Below are 16453 nucleotides of genomic sequence, written 5' to 3'. Positions count from 1 at the left end.
CCACCACAAATAAATTTGTTCACCACTATCACCAAGACAAACAGAAAACCCTAAATAAATATTAAACTTATAAATTTGTATATTTATGTAGTGAAATATATTCAATAAATGCATTAAAAGCCACTATGTTTTATCATTGGGTCACCTAACCACCTTCCATCAGTGAGCTAACTGTGCTATAATGCTCACTTGAGGTAGGCTAATTTTTTTTTTTTTTTTTTTAAATTTTGTTCAAATATTTTGATTGTACCACCTAGTTATACTGCATTAAGTGTAAAACAAAGGATTTGATAGAGAGAAATATGTTATTATAGTAATTATGATAGAGAGAAACTATGCCCTCTGGGGGGCGTTTTTTCCCCACAAGCTATGACTTTTTAAAAAAATGTTTAATTTTTAAAATATAATTATATTCCTTATAAATAACATATCCTCTCAAACTACAGACTTCACTATTCATCTATCATACATCACTGTGATATCCTGCAGAACAATATTCTCTTAAACACTTGTTTACTAATATCTGAAAATTATAGCGCTTATCGTGTAATCCTCTTCTCTTCAAATACGTCGCTGGTGTCAGCTTCTCCAAGCAGATTTGTTTATCCCCGTTGTCAAACGCAGTGCATAGCAACAGTGAAAATGTATCTTGACTCCCTTACTGTGTGTTCACACCGCCGGCGGCGAGAGCGTCAAAGTGACGCTAGTCATTCATTTTCAATGAGAGCCGGCGGCGAGCTCCGGCGAGAGCGGCGCGGCGCGTCTTGGACGGTGAGAGCGTCGAGGAGAGTTGAAATCAGGTTAACTTTATGGTAATGAGCTATGACGCGGTTCGGCGGCAACCAATTGGAATGTAGAGGTCCTCGCTTGAGAGGCTTCCGATTGGTTGACGCGACTTGTCATTTACTTTGACCCTCCCGTCGGCGGCGGTTTGAACGCACGGTTAGTGGTTATTTTGGGAAAACAGATGGGGGGCGTTTTCCTCCACTCTACCCTAAATACGAATGCGATACGGGAAAAAAAACCCCACGTGGCCTGTATGGAAGAACATAAAGACATTTACTTCTGTAGACGTTTCGTTCAGACGATATAACGCGTAATTGCGTGTAATTTCATGTCCTGAAACGCGTGTCTGCAGCTGAATACTGTCATAATGTAACAGTTGAGCTCTGCACTGCAGGATTGTTCGAGTGTTTGAGGAGTTTATCACAGACTGTGTGCGTCCATTCGACTAAAGTGAGTTCAGTATTATTCCTTACATGTTTAGGATTCATTAGATATCTGTGTGTCTAGAAATAATCGAGTATTTTGGTCAGAAATCCACTCGAGAGAAATGATGAATCATGGATACTCCCGTGTCGTCATTTTGAGTTAGACGTCATTGTAAAATGCTACAATGTACAAATTCGCATGTAAAAGAATATGATTTATAATATATCAGAGGAGGGAAGAAAATGAAGAACATCAAATCAAAAAAATATGGAGGGTAGCGATAATTATTCAGATGAACCAGGAAAGGATGTTAGTAAAAGCCATGAAACTACAGGCCTAAAGTGTTGACTTCTCATATGTGTAAACTGATGGAAAGAATGATCAATGAGAGTTTAATGTGTTTCTTGGAGAAAAGAGGAGTGATAACTGAATCTCAGAGTGTATTTAGGAGAGGAAGAGACAGAATGGAGCAGTGTTGTGTTTAGAGGATGAAGGAGGAAAAGCCCAAGTAAATAAAGAGTGTGTGGTGCAGTATTTTTGATGTGGAGAAGGCAAATACAGTACTGTGCAAAAGTCAGATTTGTTGTTTTATAAATGTTTTAATGACTATCCATAATTATTTTTCTGTCACTTTATTAAGATTCATACAGGAAATATGTACAAAAAAAAGGCTTCTTTAAGCAAAAATCAATAATCTTCCAGTTTCTCAAAGAAGAAAATCTGAGAAACTTCTCATCAGATTTTGAAAGTTTAAGAGGCTTAAAAGAGCCGGTTCCTGCTATATTGCTCAAGTGGAAGGAGAGATCACAATTTTAAAATTCCAAGTTAAATTTCCAAGTGTTCCATGATCGTGTAGAAATGTATCAGTGGTTTGCGCACGGTTAAATAGAGACAAGAGCACATTTATGAAGGAGCTGCGTGGCATCTGCTCATGTGATTGTCAATGGCCATATTGAGAGCGATCAGATAAGGTGGTGTAAAAGCCTTGAAGAACATCTTAGAAAAAGGATGCTGATGAGGACATGAATGCTTTTTACAAGTTGAAATCTTGTAATTATGGAAATTTTAGCATGGCGTGAACACACCTGAAGTGCTGAGCGTGTCTGTGAGGGAGAACTGTAAAAAGATCCGTGCCTCAAAATACAATCGCACAATGTTTCTAGTAATTTGCATATGTAACTAATTTAGTGTTGATGGGGGGGGTTAATGTACTTTCTGAAAGGAAGATTTATTCAAATTAAAATAGGAACAGAACGCATGTGGTAGAAAATGGAGCTGTGAAGAAAGTGTTATAAATCCCACTGTATTTTATATTGTGATAATGATATCTTGTTAAAGTACAAAAATACAGAAGAAGGTCACTGTTTGCAGATGATGAGAGACTTTGGAAAAGGTTGAAAATGTAGAATATGTAGTTAAGAAAATGAAAGTGAAATGCAAGAAGGAATACGACAGGTTGAAATGTGGGGGATGGAATGGGGGATTAATTTTTTTTGTGTGGAAAAATCCAAAATGATGATTTTCTCAAGAAAGAAAGAGAAGATAATATTCTGAAGTTATATAGAAATAATTTGGAAAACATTATGAGGTTCCTTACAGGAGTTTATATGTTGCCCTAATAAGGTCAAGACTGGATTGTGGGAGTGTGACATCCGAATCTGCAGCAAAATCTGTAATATAGAGACTGGACACTATACAGGCCCAAACACTGAGATTGTGTCTCGGGGAGATGAGAACACCAATACAGATAGAGGCAGGAGAAATCCCATCGAGTCTCTGCTGAAATCAGCTGCTTGTGATTATTGGATTAGCTTGATGGGGCTTCAGATAGTCACTCAACAAGAAGGGTGCTGCAGGCCAGTTGGGAAAGAGGAAAAGCACACAAATTCAGCTTTGGTTGGATAGAAGATGAAGCAGTGAGAGACCTGGGATTATACAGAAGGTGTCTGGCAAAACTCCTCCAGTATAATCCCAGGTCTCTCGCTAAAGTATCTAACATCCACTTAGGGATGCTAGATACTTTAGTAGTAGATCTGGAACTACAGACCAAGACAATGAATAAACATACTGATTTGGTGAGTGAATATAATAGATATATGAAGCATAAGTACAAAAATTCTAAACACATTTATACAGATGGATCAAAAGATCCAGTAAGAGGAAATACAGGCTCTGCAGTAGTAGTTCCCAGAGGAATGAGATATGCAGACGGACATCAGATCATGTGCTGTTGATCTCTGTGCATCTAGTGTTAGAATGGATTGAATCACTACAAATTAAAGCTTTCTTTGGTTTATTTTGTTCAGTCTCTTTCCTCTGGAGTTGGGGTGGGTTACGTTAGACAATTATGACCAGAATAGAATAAGAGACAATAAGTTAAATATACACTTCTGTAACACAGTTTGTATGTATGGGAAGGAGGAGGCAGGAACCGGCAAATGTTCAAGTAACTTTAATATAAAATAAACAAATGCAAAACGAAAGTAAAACGCCGGCCACAAAGTAAAACTGCCGGCCACACAAACATAACAAAACATAAAATAAAGTCCAGGGGCCCGTTCTTCGTACGCCGCTAACTCAGTTAGCTGGATTTGATTGTTGACGATTTGGCATGATCTTGGATCGTTTGGTTCTTCGAAGCTCATCCTAGACTTGCTGTCATAGCAACAGGTCCGTAAGCTCAAACCTGCTCGGGAGCAGGCTTATTTCATGTAAACAGGATTAGATTGCATCTTTTTAAGCGGAGGTGATGCTTAAAGTCTGTCCCAGCCACTGCTACTTTCCCACAAGAGTATCCTAATGTAAACCAGGGACAATAATAATGATTTAAAAATAAATTTGCAAATAATACTATAATGCCGTGTAGTGTCATAATATAGACACCGACAGTTTTACTCTGTGAGAGATTCATTCGTGAGTGAATAATTACGTATTTATAATATAATATTTTTTATTGGAGTTTTACACACATGATGTACAGATGTCTATGCCATACATGCATTTGTGCATTTGAACCGTGACATTTATTATGGGAGTGGCTTGATGAAGCGCAGGAGATGCAGATAACTTGATCTTGACCCTTAAGAAACTTTAATTAATGCTGACAAATATGCTTCAAAGGTAAATTAGTTGCTAATTACAACACTGAAATAAAAAATTGGATGTACAAATAATAGAAATTGTGAATATAGCCTAAATAATTGGGTAATCATGTAAAAAAAAAAAATAGTGCACATTTAATTTATCTAACATTTATGTCGTTCTTCTGTCATTTATTCGCTTGGCTGTTTCCTTATAAATGTATAGAAATTCGTCAGGTGTCTTTTCTCATTCTATGATGTCATTACGTTGCCGTCTTGACTCCAGCCAATCGCTGCATTGCTGATCAATGTTTCTACTATCGATACATATCCCCTTTTAAGCCAACACATGAACACGCAATTATCTCAGATAACTCAATCCAGCGATACTAATCATACACAACAGGTGTGTTCGAAGAACCCAATTAGCCGGATCATGATTAGCACGATGATATCATCTTGGATGTGTCATTTGATCTCGGATGTAATAAGCGACGTACGAAGAACGGGCCCAAGGCCTGGTCCTCTCTCGTCCTTCACTGTTGTCGCTCCTCCTTTTATGCTTCCGGAGCTCCTCCATGAGGCATAACCTGATATTGCTGAGTTCAACATGTTCCTGGGTCAACATTTTTGTTGATCCTGGAACAACATTCAAATCAACCAATCAGATTTGAGGGATAAGTTTACAGATTATGTCAAGTTTTAGCTTAAAATCATGAATTGGTGCTTCTACATCAGTGTCATTCATCTATCATTTCCCTCTGATTTTTGGGATAACTTATGGGTAGGGTTAGGTTTAGGGGTAGGAATAGGGTTAAGACTAAATTTTCAGACTAGAATGTTGTTCCAGGATCAAAAAAATATGTTGACCCAGAAACACATCTAACTCTGCAATTTCAGGACGTGCCCTCTGTGAGAGACTCGAGTGTGACTTCTGTGTATCTTTATGATGTTAAAGCTGGAAGATTTGAGAAGCTGTATCTTGTAAAAGTTTGATCGAGGTGAGTGTTCATGTGTGGTGTCTTCTTCATACTAATATGAATCTCTGGAGGACATTTTAAGTCAGGGGTACTCAACAGGCGGCCCACGGGCCGCATCCGGCCCGTCAGCATTAAATTTGTGGCCCGCATCATGCTACATATAAATGTATTTTTATTATAATTTGCGTCCAAAATTAGCGTGAATATTACTTCGTTTTTTTACACGTACACTAGGGTAGGCGTACAGTGCGCGTGACGCTGTAATCATCAGCAGAGAACGGGTATAGTGTACACGCGCAGCACAGTTTTTCTAACCGCAAAGAACAATAGAAAACTGAAGGCACTTTGCACGCGCGCATTGAATAGTTTTTGCACTAATTTAGTTTGTCCACAAGGTGTCAGCACTGAAACGGGCTGTTGTTTCAGTCTGAAAAGAAACAGATAAGACAGAACAAGAGTAACAACAAACACAATAGCCGACCGTGTTGAAGAGCGCTCGTTTGAGGGGATTAAAAGATACCAGCAACTCTAATTTTAAACAAGTACAAAGACATTTTATTGTAACTATTTGAGCGAAAAAGACTAGACAAGCATGAATCTCTCTAGTGCGCATGTGTCGAGCACTTTGTGTTCGTGAACGCCATCAAAGGCTCGAGACTGTGCGCGCAAGTAAAAAACAAAGTAACCTTATTTTTCCATGATGAAATGCAGTTGACATTCCTCAAACTTTGCAGTGTGTAAGTTGCCGAGCATCATGAAAAACAAACCTTTTATTCTTAATGTCAATGTGTTATAAACAGAAAGCAAGCAGCGCTCCATTACAGATCTGTCATCACATCATTGAGCTCACGGAGAATATCTTATTTATCATGTTTACAACGTTGGTTATAGTTAGGTAATTCATGAGATTGTGATTGAACATTAAAAAAAAAAAAAAAAGATTTTTGGATTCTTACCAAATTAAAAGGTAATAATAATATAAATAATAAAACGTTTATTCTCCGAGTATAAATAGGTGCTATAAAAAGTGTTAAAAAGGTGCAATGGAGTATAAAAAGACTATTAAAAAAAAGTGCAATGTTTTCGTCTTACGGACAAACTCTTATCAGCCAGTGAACAACAGCCATACCTTAAATTTCTTGTGAAAAGAAATGAAATAAGGATGAATAAGGAATGAATAAGGATTTCTTTTCATCAGTTCTTGTTTTTCTTTATGCATTTGTACATTAAGAATACAGCAAGACAAGCTATTAATCATTTTTTTAATTCCATTTATCATGTTAAGTGACACTTTAAAAAGGACACCATACTATTAAGACTTCGCTAGATAATAAACTGCACTTTTAATAAATAAACAGTACAACTACAAATATTGTCTTAAGTAGGCCTAAAAAGTCTTACGATCCAAGTTATAACTTGTGGCCCTTCGCGTTTCATTTGGTTGAAATGCGGCCCTCTTGGCCTCTGAACTTGAGTACCCCTGTTTTAAGTGATTGTTTGATATAAAGTCCTTAATAAAGAGTTTCAATTCAATTTTAATTTCAAGGTTTCTTTTGTGTTTGGTGATGTCTGTGATTCTTCAGAAGTTTAACAGCATATGTGTAAACATGACTGATCTTGAGTTAAGACAGTCACATGATCCTTTTTCTCCCACACTCAACATATGTTCAGCTAAATTACGAAGGTTAATTATTTGAATAATTTTATTTTGTCTTAATGTTTTTTCATTCAGAATCAGTGGAGGAGATCAAACTCATCAGATTCTCCTGCAGCTTCATCATGACTGATTCACAAGGATCCAGAGATGGAGATGTTTCTCCAGGATACAGGTACTTTCAACAAACACTGTTAAATATTGTGTTACATCATAGAAAAAGATCTGTTTCATGACCCCCCCCCCCCCCCCCAAAGGAACGGTTTACAGAAAAATAAAATAAATAAAAATTGCCTGTGTTTCTGTTTTAAAACTAACATAAAATGAAAACTAAAAGACTTTCAAATCATATGAGCCAATATTTTATTCACAATAGAACATAGATAACATAACAAATATGTTTAAAGGGAGAAAGTTTTACAATTTTATGCACAAAAGGAGCTCATTTCAAATTTGATTCCTGCTGCAGGTCTCAGAATAGTTGGGATGGGGGCATGTTTACCATGGTGTAGCATCTCCTCTTCTTTTCAAAACAGTGTGAAGATGTCTGGACATCGAGGTTATGAGTTTCTGGAGTTTTGGTGTTAAAATTTGGTCCCTTTCTTGCCTGATATAGGGTTCCAGCTGCTGAAGAGTTTGTGGTCTTCTTTGACATATTTTTCATTTAATGATGAGCCAAATGTTCTCTATAGGTGAAAGATCTGGACTGCAGACAGGTCAATTCAGCACCGGGACTCTTCTATGATGAAGCCATGCTGTTGTAATAGCTGCAGTATGTGGTTTTGCTGAAATACTCAAGGCCTTCCCTGAAATAGACGCCATCTGGAGGGAAGCATATGTTGCTCTAAAACTTTTATATACCTTTCAGCATTCATAGTGCCTTCCAAAACATGCAAGCTGCCCATACCATATGCCAGGGGTCATCAACTATATTTGTCCAAGGGCCAGAATTTTTCACTGCAGACACTGTAAGGGCCAGATACTCGTAATATAAAATAAAATTCGAATTGTATCCTAATATGTTATTATTTGATATACTAATTCTAATTCCAAATTTATGTTATTTTTTACATTACCTGTACTGCAGCAAGCCACCAGGGGGCGATAACGATATTTTAGGCTTCATATTTGTGAGGCTGTCAAGCTGTCCATCACTGTCACGCAATTGTGCGCAAATCCCAGGCAAGGAAAATTTTGACATTTGTGAAAAAATGAGCACATGAAACAATAAAAGATGTTCAATGAGAGAACGCGTTTATCGTCATTCTTGACTGAAGGCAGGCTATGGCACAAGCTACTTTTCTGAAGGCTTTTTGTTTCATTAGATTTAAAAATAAAAAACGGTCCTCATTCCCCCTTGAATAAGGCCGGCGACACACTGGCTGCGTGAGCGTCTCAGCTGCGTGGCGTGTCCGTTTTTATTTCGGCTCCCATATTTAACAGGTTGGAGTTTGCACACTGAGCCACGCGGAAAACGCGTGCATGCTAGAAATAGAACCGACATGTGTTCCAGCAACGGGAGTGTTCTCTGGCTAGAGCGCAGAACAGCGGAGTTTGTATGGACCGAAGTGCATGTCTGAGCTTGTGTTTTGTTGCTTTGATATTGTGGAAAATAGAATAATACAAAACAAAATGTATTCGCATTTTTACCCGTTATTATCAATCTAAATTAATCTTGTTTTTAATTTAACTTAATTTCGTTTTTCTTTATTTAAATTTCGTTTTTTCTTTATTTAAATTTCGTTTTTTCTTTATTGAAATTTCGTTTTTCTTTATTTAAATTTCGTTTTTTCTTTATTTAAGTTTCGTTTTTTCTTTATTTAAATCTACCCTTACTGTGCCAATTTGTTAGTCAGAAAAATATTAGACTACCTTAAAAGTATTGCTTAATTTAACAGACCTGTGTGTGTGCGCGTTTTATATCACTAGTGCAGTGTCCGTTCTCGGAGCATAAGCCCTGCCCGCGTAAGGTGAGCCGCTTCCCGCTCGCGCTGCTCTGACTGTAGTTTACTAAAAGTTGATTAATTCTTAATGTCGCGTCTCTCGTGTCCATCTATATTGCACCTGCATATTGCAAATGCGACACTGCACTCCCTTGTGAAGTCGATTGGATGAACGGTTCTCGAAATAATAAAAATGCAAACGGACATACACAGATTCCTGCCTTTTATTAGAGAGAAAAATATGTTCAGCCCCTTTCTCCGAAGAGTCGATGTTCATCAAAAAATGGTATTCAGACCAGCCCTAAACTTTGTCCTCTTACAAGGCTATTCCTGAATTTAGTATTATTCTGGTAGCCTGACTACGTCAGACTTCCTACTTCCGCTCAATTTCATTTCGCTTCTGTACTCAGTCTGAGACAGCGTCAGTGCTTTGTGTTTCCCACCGGTCTGGAAACAGCCGGGCCAATCAACGAACAGAGGGCGGGCTGAGAGCCATGACGTAGATGCTAAGCGCCGAATTTTACATTGTAGGTTAGAGAAATCGAAAACCGAAGCGAGAACGGGATGTAATTCGCTCTGTTATGGAGAACATTCAACTCTTTTTCAAACGGTATTTCGCTCGCATCATCATGTGTTCATATCTGTGTCTGTGAAGTGGCTTGCACTTGACCACGGGCGATGCAAGTATGCGCCGAACGCGTCTTTCCGCTCATGGAGTTTCTTTGAAAGGCTCGCGGGAAAGGAAGTAAATAAATTGCAATGGACATCGGGAGAAATGGGAACACGGGGGCACCGCGACGCAACCGCAAAGGGTAGGCTACTTTAACTTTCACGATAAAAATGCACGCCACTGATAAGCCTTGTAAATGCAGTATTACAGTACACATACCAATTAAACGCGCAGGTCTCCTCTCGTGCGTCCTCCTCACTGGCTTTCAGATATCTGTTTTATAGATGCCATCAATGCTTTTACCTTTCTAGATGTATTTACCGAAATCAAAAAAGTCCATAAACTATAAATCCTCACGAAAACTTAATTCAAGTCAGCCCAGCTTGCGCGTCAACCTGAGAGATCAGCCTTCAAATTTCGGTTTGGCTTGATTGACATAACGTTTGAGGCATGATCCTAAAACGTTTGCACTGATCGATGGTTTGGATGGTTCTCAGTTCGAGAGCGTATCATTGATTGTTTACGAACGAAAGCTCACAGAAACGTGAAAATGGTCTCATTTGAAAAAATATCCTAAGCTAAAAGATGATGACAACGGTGCGCATGATAATCGTGTAAAAAATCCCTTATTTTTGGGATGGATTCCGGGAAATCTCCCTTATTTTCAGTGTTCAATGTTGACAGCTGTGTGTGTTTACAACAGGTTTATAGTGGAAGTTCAATCATAGATTTGAGTTCGATGCATGATGTCTGTGCTTCGAAGCTGCATAACATACGTCATAACTAAACGTATCTGATTGGCTTACGGGTAACCAATGATTTTAAACTTCAGACAAGCGCGACCTAGCGAGAGAGTAAACACTTCTCTATTATGCCATTCCAGACTCTGTCTACAAAGCAAAGAGAAGTAGCAGAGTCTGGTATTACCAGGCTATTATTCTGGGGGCCGGATGGAAATCTCTGGCGGGCCGGATTTGGCCCGCGGGGCGCCAGTTGACGTTGCATGTCATATGCACTTATCCACCTCATACCATCAGAGACGCTGGTTTTTAAACTGAACGCTGATAACACACTGGAAGGTCTCCCTCCTCTTTAGCCCGGAGGACACGGCAAGAATTTCCAACAAGAATGTCAAATTTGGACTCGTCTGACCAGAGAACACTTTTCCACTTTGAAACAGTCCATTTTAAATGAGTCTTGGCCCACAGGACACGACGGGGCTTCTGGACCATGTTCACGCATGGATTCCTTTTTGCATGACAGAGCTTTAGTTGGCATCTGCAGATGGCACAGCGGATTGTGTTTATCAACAGTGGTTTCTGGAAGTATTCCTGGGTAATGTTATTGACACAATCATGCCGATGAGTGATGAGTGAAGATCTTCGGCCTTGTCCCTTATGCACAGAGATTTCTCCAGTTCACTGACAAAGTTTGTACTGAAAATATGATTGACTGTTAAAGGTGGGATATGTTTTCCTATTGAAAGAGTGATCTGACATAACAGCTCACTATCATCTGTTATTTTATCAATGGTTCGAAACATTTCTTACAGATTTCTTCTCATTGTAAATCGGATACAGATAAATTAGCACAGTACCAGTACGAGTGATTGCGTGTGTGAATTAGTCATACCGTCTCTCTATAAATTGTGACGCTGTGGGTTGTAAATAGTTACTTCAAAAGCAGAAATATATATACTATTGTTGGGGATAAACCGTTTAGGACCCTTGAAACCAGATATGTTGAATAAAGACCCGGAGTCAAAGTTAAATAAAAATAAATTGAAGAAAAATTTACTGAAGAATAGTTTGCAGTTTCATCAGCAGAAGCCAGCTTCAAGTCTCACAAGGAGTTCGTAGGCCACTCTGCGTACATTCACATTTCCACAGCAATTATACTCTAACAGAGTCAACTAACTACGTCATTACTTCAGGTTGGATGATTCTGAATGGCTAAGAAAAATAGACAGATTTGGTAATCTTCCACATATGGACAGATAGTAAGAAGCATATCTCCCTTCGTCACGGTGATGACGAGGGGGACCCTGGATTTAGGTACCGGATGTCCTTTTGGGGTCATGATGTGGCGTCTGCTGGTCTCAAGCAGAATGCCAGTTGTCCCGTACAAAGGGACCTGCACAGAACACTTAGCGCACATACACAGATACTCATGATTCACAGCTTCTTCAAGGCTGAAGTTGATCTGAGCTCTGCTCTGAGCAGGAAACCTTTCCAAAACATACTGATAACATGTTCTTTTCTCTCAGTGAGAGGTACAGAGGAAAATAGATGCTTTAACATACATTGTAGAAGTCATTCAAATAATTTAACAGAAATATAAATGTTGATTAATAACTTAAAAGATATATATTGAAGCGGCAGTGGATTCCAGAATCCATCCCTTCACTATAATAAGTTTTGAGTTTCTAAATCACAGGACAGCACTGACAACTAATTTCTGCGTTCCTCTCTGTGTGTGCGATCTTCACGTTTTGTACAGCTTTTTGTGTGAGTGTTCGTGCCACAGTGCAGCTGCACGAGCAAAGTAGCTCGATATAATAATACACATTCGATCGTCTAAATTGCTTGTATGTACGAACTGCCAAAACTTAAAACACATACAACTGACAAAGTTTAGTGAAGACGCAAGGCTCGCCGCTCGCGCGCCGTCTCTGTGTTGATTCTGCGTTCACCTGCGTGTTGACTGGACAGGACATGACTACACACGTGTTAGTACGTTTTTAAGTGGGAAGTAAAAAAAAAAACGAAATAACCGACATGGGAAAATTACGTCGGTTAGAGGTTCAGAATTTCGGTTTCGATTACTTTTCGATTAATCGTCCAGCCCTACGTTGAGGAACATTGTTTTTAAAGTATTTAACAATCTTTTTACACACTCTTGTCAATGTGGTGTTATCCACCAGTAACTACAGACCAATCTCAAATCTTCCTTTCATAGGCAAGATCATTGAAAAAGTTGTTTTCAATCAGCTGAACAAATTCTTAAGCTTGAATGGATATTTTGACAACTTTCAATCTGACATCCATGACATGCGGAGTCCCTCAAGGTTCAATACTTGCACCCCCCCTCCTGTTCAACCTATATATGCTGCCACTGAGCCAAATAATGAGAAAGAACCAAATTGCATATCACAGCTATGCAGATGACACCCAGATTTACCTAGCCCTCTCACCTAACGACTACTGCCCCATTGACTCCCTGCGCCAATGCATTGATGAAATTAAAAATTGGATGTGCCTAAAATTCCTTCAGTTAAAAAAAGACAAAACTGAAGTCATTGCGTTTGGAAACAAAGATGAAGTTCTCAAAGTGAACACGTACCTTCACTCTAGGGGTCAAATAACTAAAAATAAAGTCAGGAATCTTGGTGTGATTTTGGAGCTGAATTTCAGTAGCCATGTAAAGACAATAACTAAATCAGCATATTATCATCTCAAAAATATTGCAAGCATTAGATGCTTTGTCTCCAGTCAAGCCTTAGAGAAACTTGTTCATGCTTTCATCACCAGCAGGGTATTTTTATTTATTATTTATTTCATTTTTAATGCATTTTATATATTTTATGTGGCTTTTTATTTTCTGACTTTTAATGCATTTTATAACTTGCTGTCTGGTTGAAAGAGCTGGGAGAATTAATTCAAAAATTATTTATTTATTTATTTTTAGAGTTATCCCTGAATGCAGCTCTGTATAGAGTTAGTCCAGGGAGATTTGTCTGTAAGGGTAATGTTTAAACGCACAGCTACCTGACAAATATTTTTATATATTTTTTTTAGTTATCCCTGGATGCAGCTCTGTATAGAGTCAGTCCAGGAAGATTTGTCTGCAGAGTTAGTCCAGGAAGATTTGTCTGTAAGGGTAATGTTTAAACACAGCTACCTGACAAATATAAACAGTTATCCCCCTGCATGAGGAAGATCCATTTACATCCGCTCTGATGGATAGATCCATTTAGATCCGCTCTGACAGACAACAAAAAACTCCCTGAAATTTCCTAACTCTTCCATCCAGATAGCGAAATTCTCTGTTTTTACTGTTATATCTATTTCTTATGTGTTCCATTATTAAGTATTTCGTTCTTCTTTATGTAAAGCACTTTGAATTACCATTGTGTATGAAATATGCTATACAAATAAAACTGCCTTGCCTTGCCTCTTTCACAGATTGGAGAGCCTCTGCCTTAGGGGTGGGCGCTATACTGGTATGAAAGTGACAACCGGTATGATGATGTGCCATGATATAGATTTTGCTATACCGTGGAAACCATTAAATATTCTTGAATTTCTAATTTTGTCTTTGTATTGTTTTAATTTTGTACTCTTTACAACTTTTTAAACTAGTAATGACGATACAGAGTCGAGGCTGAACGTTTAACTTTTTGTCCTCTATACAGTGGCCAGCGCCTCACAGGCGTTACACTGCGTTCCAAATTATTATGCAAGTGACATATCAGTAAGATTTCAGTACAATCAACATTCAGATTTTAGTTTTTCTATGAAAATGTTTGTTTGTTTATTTATCCATGTCTTTTTAGATAACTAGTATCAATCTCAGACAAAATAATTTGCCAGATCTATGAAAACCCTACTTAGAGGTTGTTCCACATTATTAAGCAAGTCACAGTTCTCATGCAATATGGGGAGAAAGAAGGATCTTTCTGAAGATGAAAAGCATGAAATGGTCCAATGTTGTGCAAAAGGCATGAAAACAACTAATATTGTGTGAAACTGAATGGAAATTATCAAATTATCATAGGATTTTTGAGTGATTTAGAGCACAGCAGAACTCGGTCAGATAAAGGTTTATTAATTAAAGTTCCTGTCAAAAAAATTAATTGTATTAAAAGGGTAGCTGTAAAAAAGCCAGTGTTGAGCAGCAAACAGGTATTTGAAGCTGCTGGTGTCTCTGGAGCTCTCCATGCAGGCTGGCAGTTGTGTATAAAGATGCATTTCAGCCACTCCAAACCAAACCTCACAAAGAGAAATGTTTGCAGTGGGTTTAGAAATACATGAAGACTTATTTTTAAATAGTTTTATTCACTGACTAATGCCATACTACAATGGATGGTCTAAATGGATGGATTTCTGGATGGTTGGTGAATGGCCACCACATTCCAACAAGACTGTGACGTCAGCAGGGAGCTGGCGGGTGATGATTTGGGATGGAATGTTGGTAAGTGAGATGTAAGGTCCCTTTAGGGTCTCTGGGGGTATTAAAATGACTTTTGCAAGATATGTGGAGTTCATAACTGGCCATTTTCAGCTATGATATAAAAAGGAGGATAGTGCCTTCTGAAATACAATGCACAATGCACTTTCCCATGCTGCAAAAAAACACCACAGCTATAAAACTGTTTGAAAATGTATTTCTACACCCACTGTAAATGTTTCTCTTTGTGAGGTTTGGTTAGTGGTGGCAGAAATGCATCTTTACGCACAACTGCCAGCCTGCATGGGGAGGTTCTTGAGACTCCAGAGACACCAGCAGCTTTAAATACCTGTTTGCTGCTCAACACTGGTTTTTTTTTATAGCTGCCCTTTTAATACAATTCATTTTTTTGACAGGAACTTTCTTTAATAAACCTTTATCTGACCGAGTTCTGCAGTGCTCTAAATCACTCACAAATCTTATGATAATTTGATCATTTCCATTCAGTTTCACACAATATTAGTTGTTTTCATGCCTTTTGCACAACATTGCACCATTTCATGCTTTTCATCTTCAGAAAGATCTTTCTTCCTCCCCATATTGCATGAGAAGTGTGACTTGCTTAATATTGTGGAAAAACCTCTAAGTAGGGTTTCCATAGATCTGGCAAATTATTTTGTCTGAGATTGATACCAGTTATCTAAAAAGACATGGATAAATAAACAAACAAACATTTTCATAGAAAAACTAAAATCTGAATGTTTATTGTATTGAAATCTTACTGATATGTCACTTGCATAATAATTTGGAACGCAGTGTAGTAATCAAACACAGAGAGCATTGAAACAGTCCAAATTAATAAAGCACAAACCGCCTACTCAAAAACACAACAGTAACAAATATGCATGCATATAGACAATAAGAGTCAGAGAAAAAAATCGATGCAAAGATGCAACGATTCTGGATTAATTAAGAGCTTAGTTTTTAACCGCAGATGTGCGATGACGCTGCGTGTGATTGGTGCGCGTCCACTGGTACAGAGCAGAGCGAGCATTTTAATGAATTTCTACTGACGTCGAGCGTGAAGCTCGGAAAGTACGGAAAAGCTGAAGCACATTACACTCTTGGGATTCATTGCACACAGCTATGAGAAATGTGTGCTTTGCTTGATGTTACGCTTGCAGTTTGTGGTCTCGCCCGCCGGTAGGCCTATTTTCCTTACTAATGCTCTAAGAAGGCATCATTTATGTTGTTTGGAAAACCGTGGACTTGTATATTAAAATATGAAATTCACTGACAGAAGGCTGCTTTCGATATCAAATTCTCATGTTTGCTTTGTGAAGCACGCTCGCGCATGGGGCTGTGTACCTACTTCTTCTCAAAATGCTTTTATGATGCGAAATTGATATAAACACAGTTATGTCTTAAAGTATTAAACATTCAAGGTAGAAACTTATTATATTTCAGAGGAGATCTGTGTATAGTCTGGATGCAGCTTATTAGATCTCCTGCTATGGCATCATTAATAATCAAACAACCGTAAAGCTGAGAAAGAAAAAAATCACTCACAGCTCTTGAAAGGTAAATGTCCTGGGCCCGTATGTATAAAACTTCTCAGAAATGCTCTTAAGAACAGTCTTAAGTTTTCACTTAAGTGTCAAAAAATTCTTAGTAAAGAGTAGGAGTTTTCTAAGAGTAAGAGACTTTTATAAAGAAGCTAAAAGCAACTTTTAGTAAAGTATAAT

The 16453-nt window shown here is 38.2% G+C and overlaps 1 pseudogene; it reads left to right on the top strand.

The window, feature by feature from the left end:
- The first annotated feature begins 344 nt into the window (after positions 1-344).
- Positions 345-16453, top strand: part of LOC125260502 — a 175620-nt pseudogene continuing 159511 nt past the window's right edge.

The sequence above is a fragment of the Megalobrama amblycephala genome, linkage group LG24 (genome assembly GCF_018812025.1).
Source record: "Megalobrama amblycephala isolate DHTTF-2021 linkage group LG24, ASM1881202v1, whole genome shotgun sequence".
Lineage (NCBI taxonomy): Eukaryota > Metazoa > Chordata > Actinopteri > Cypriniformes > Xenocyprididae > Megalobrama > Megalobrama amblycephala.
This window is presented reverse-complemented; position numbering and strand designations above follow the sequence as displayed.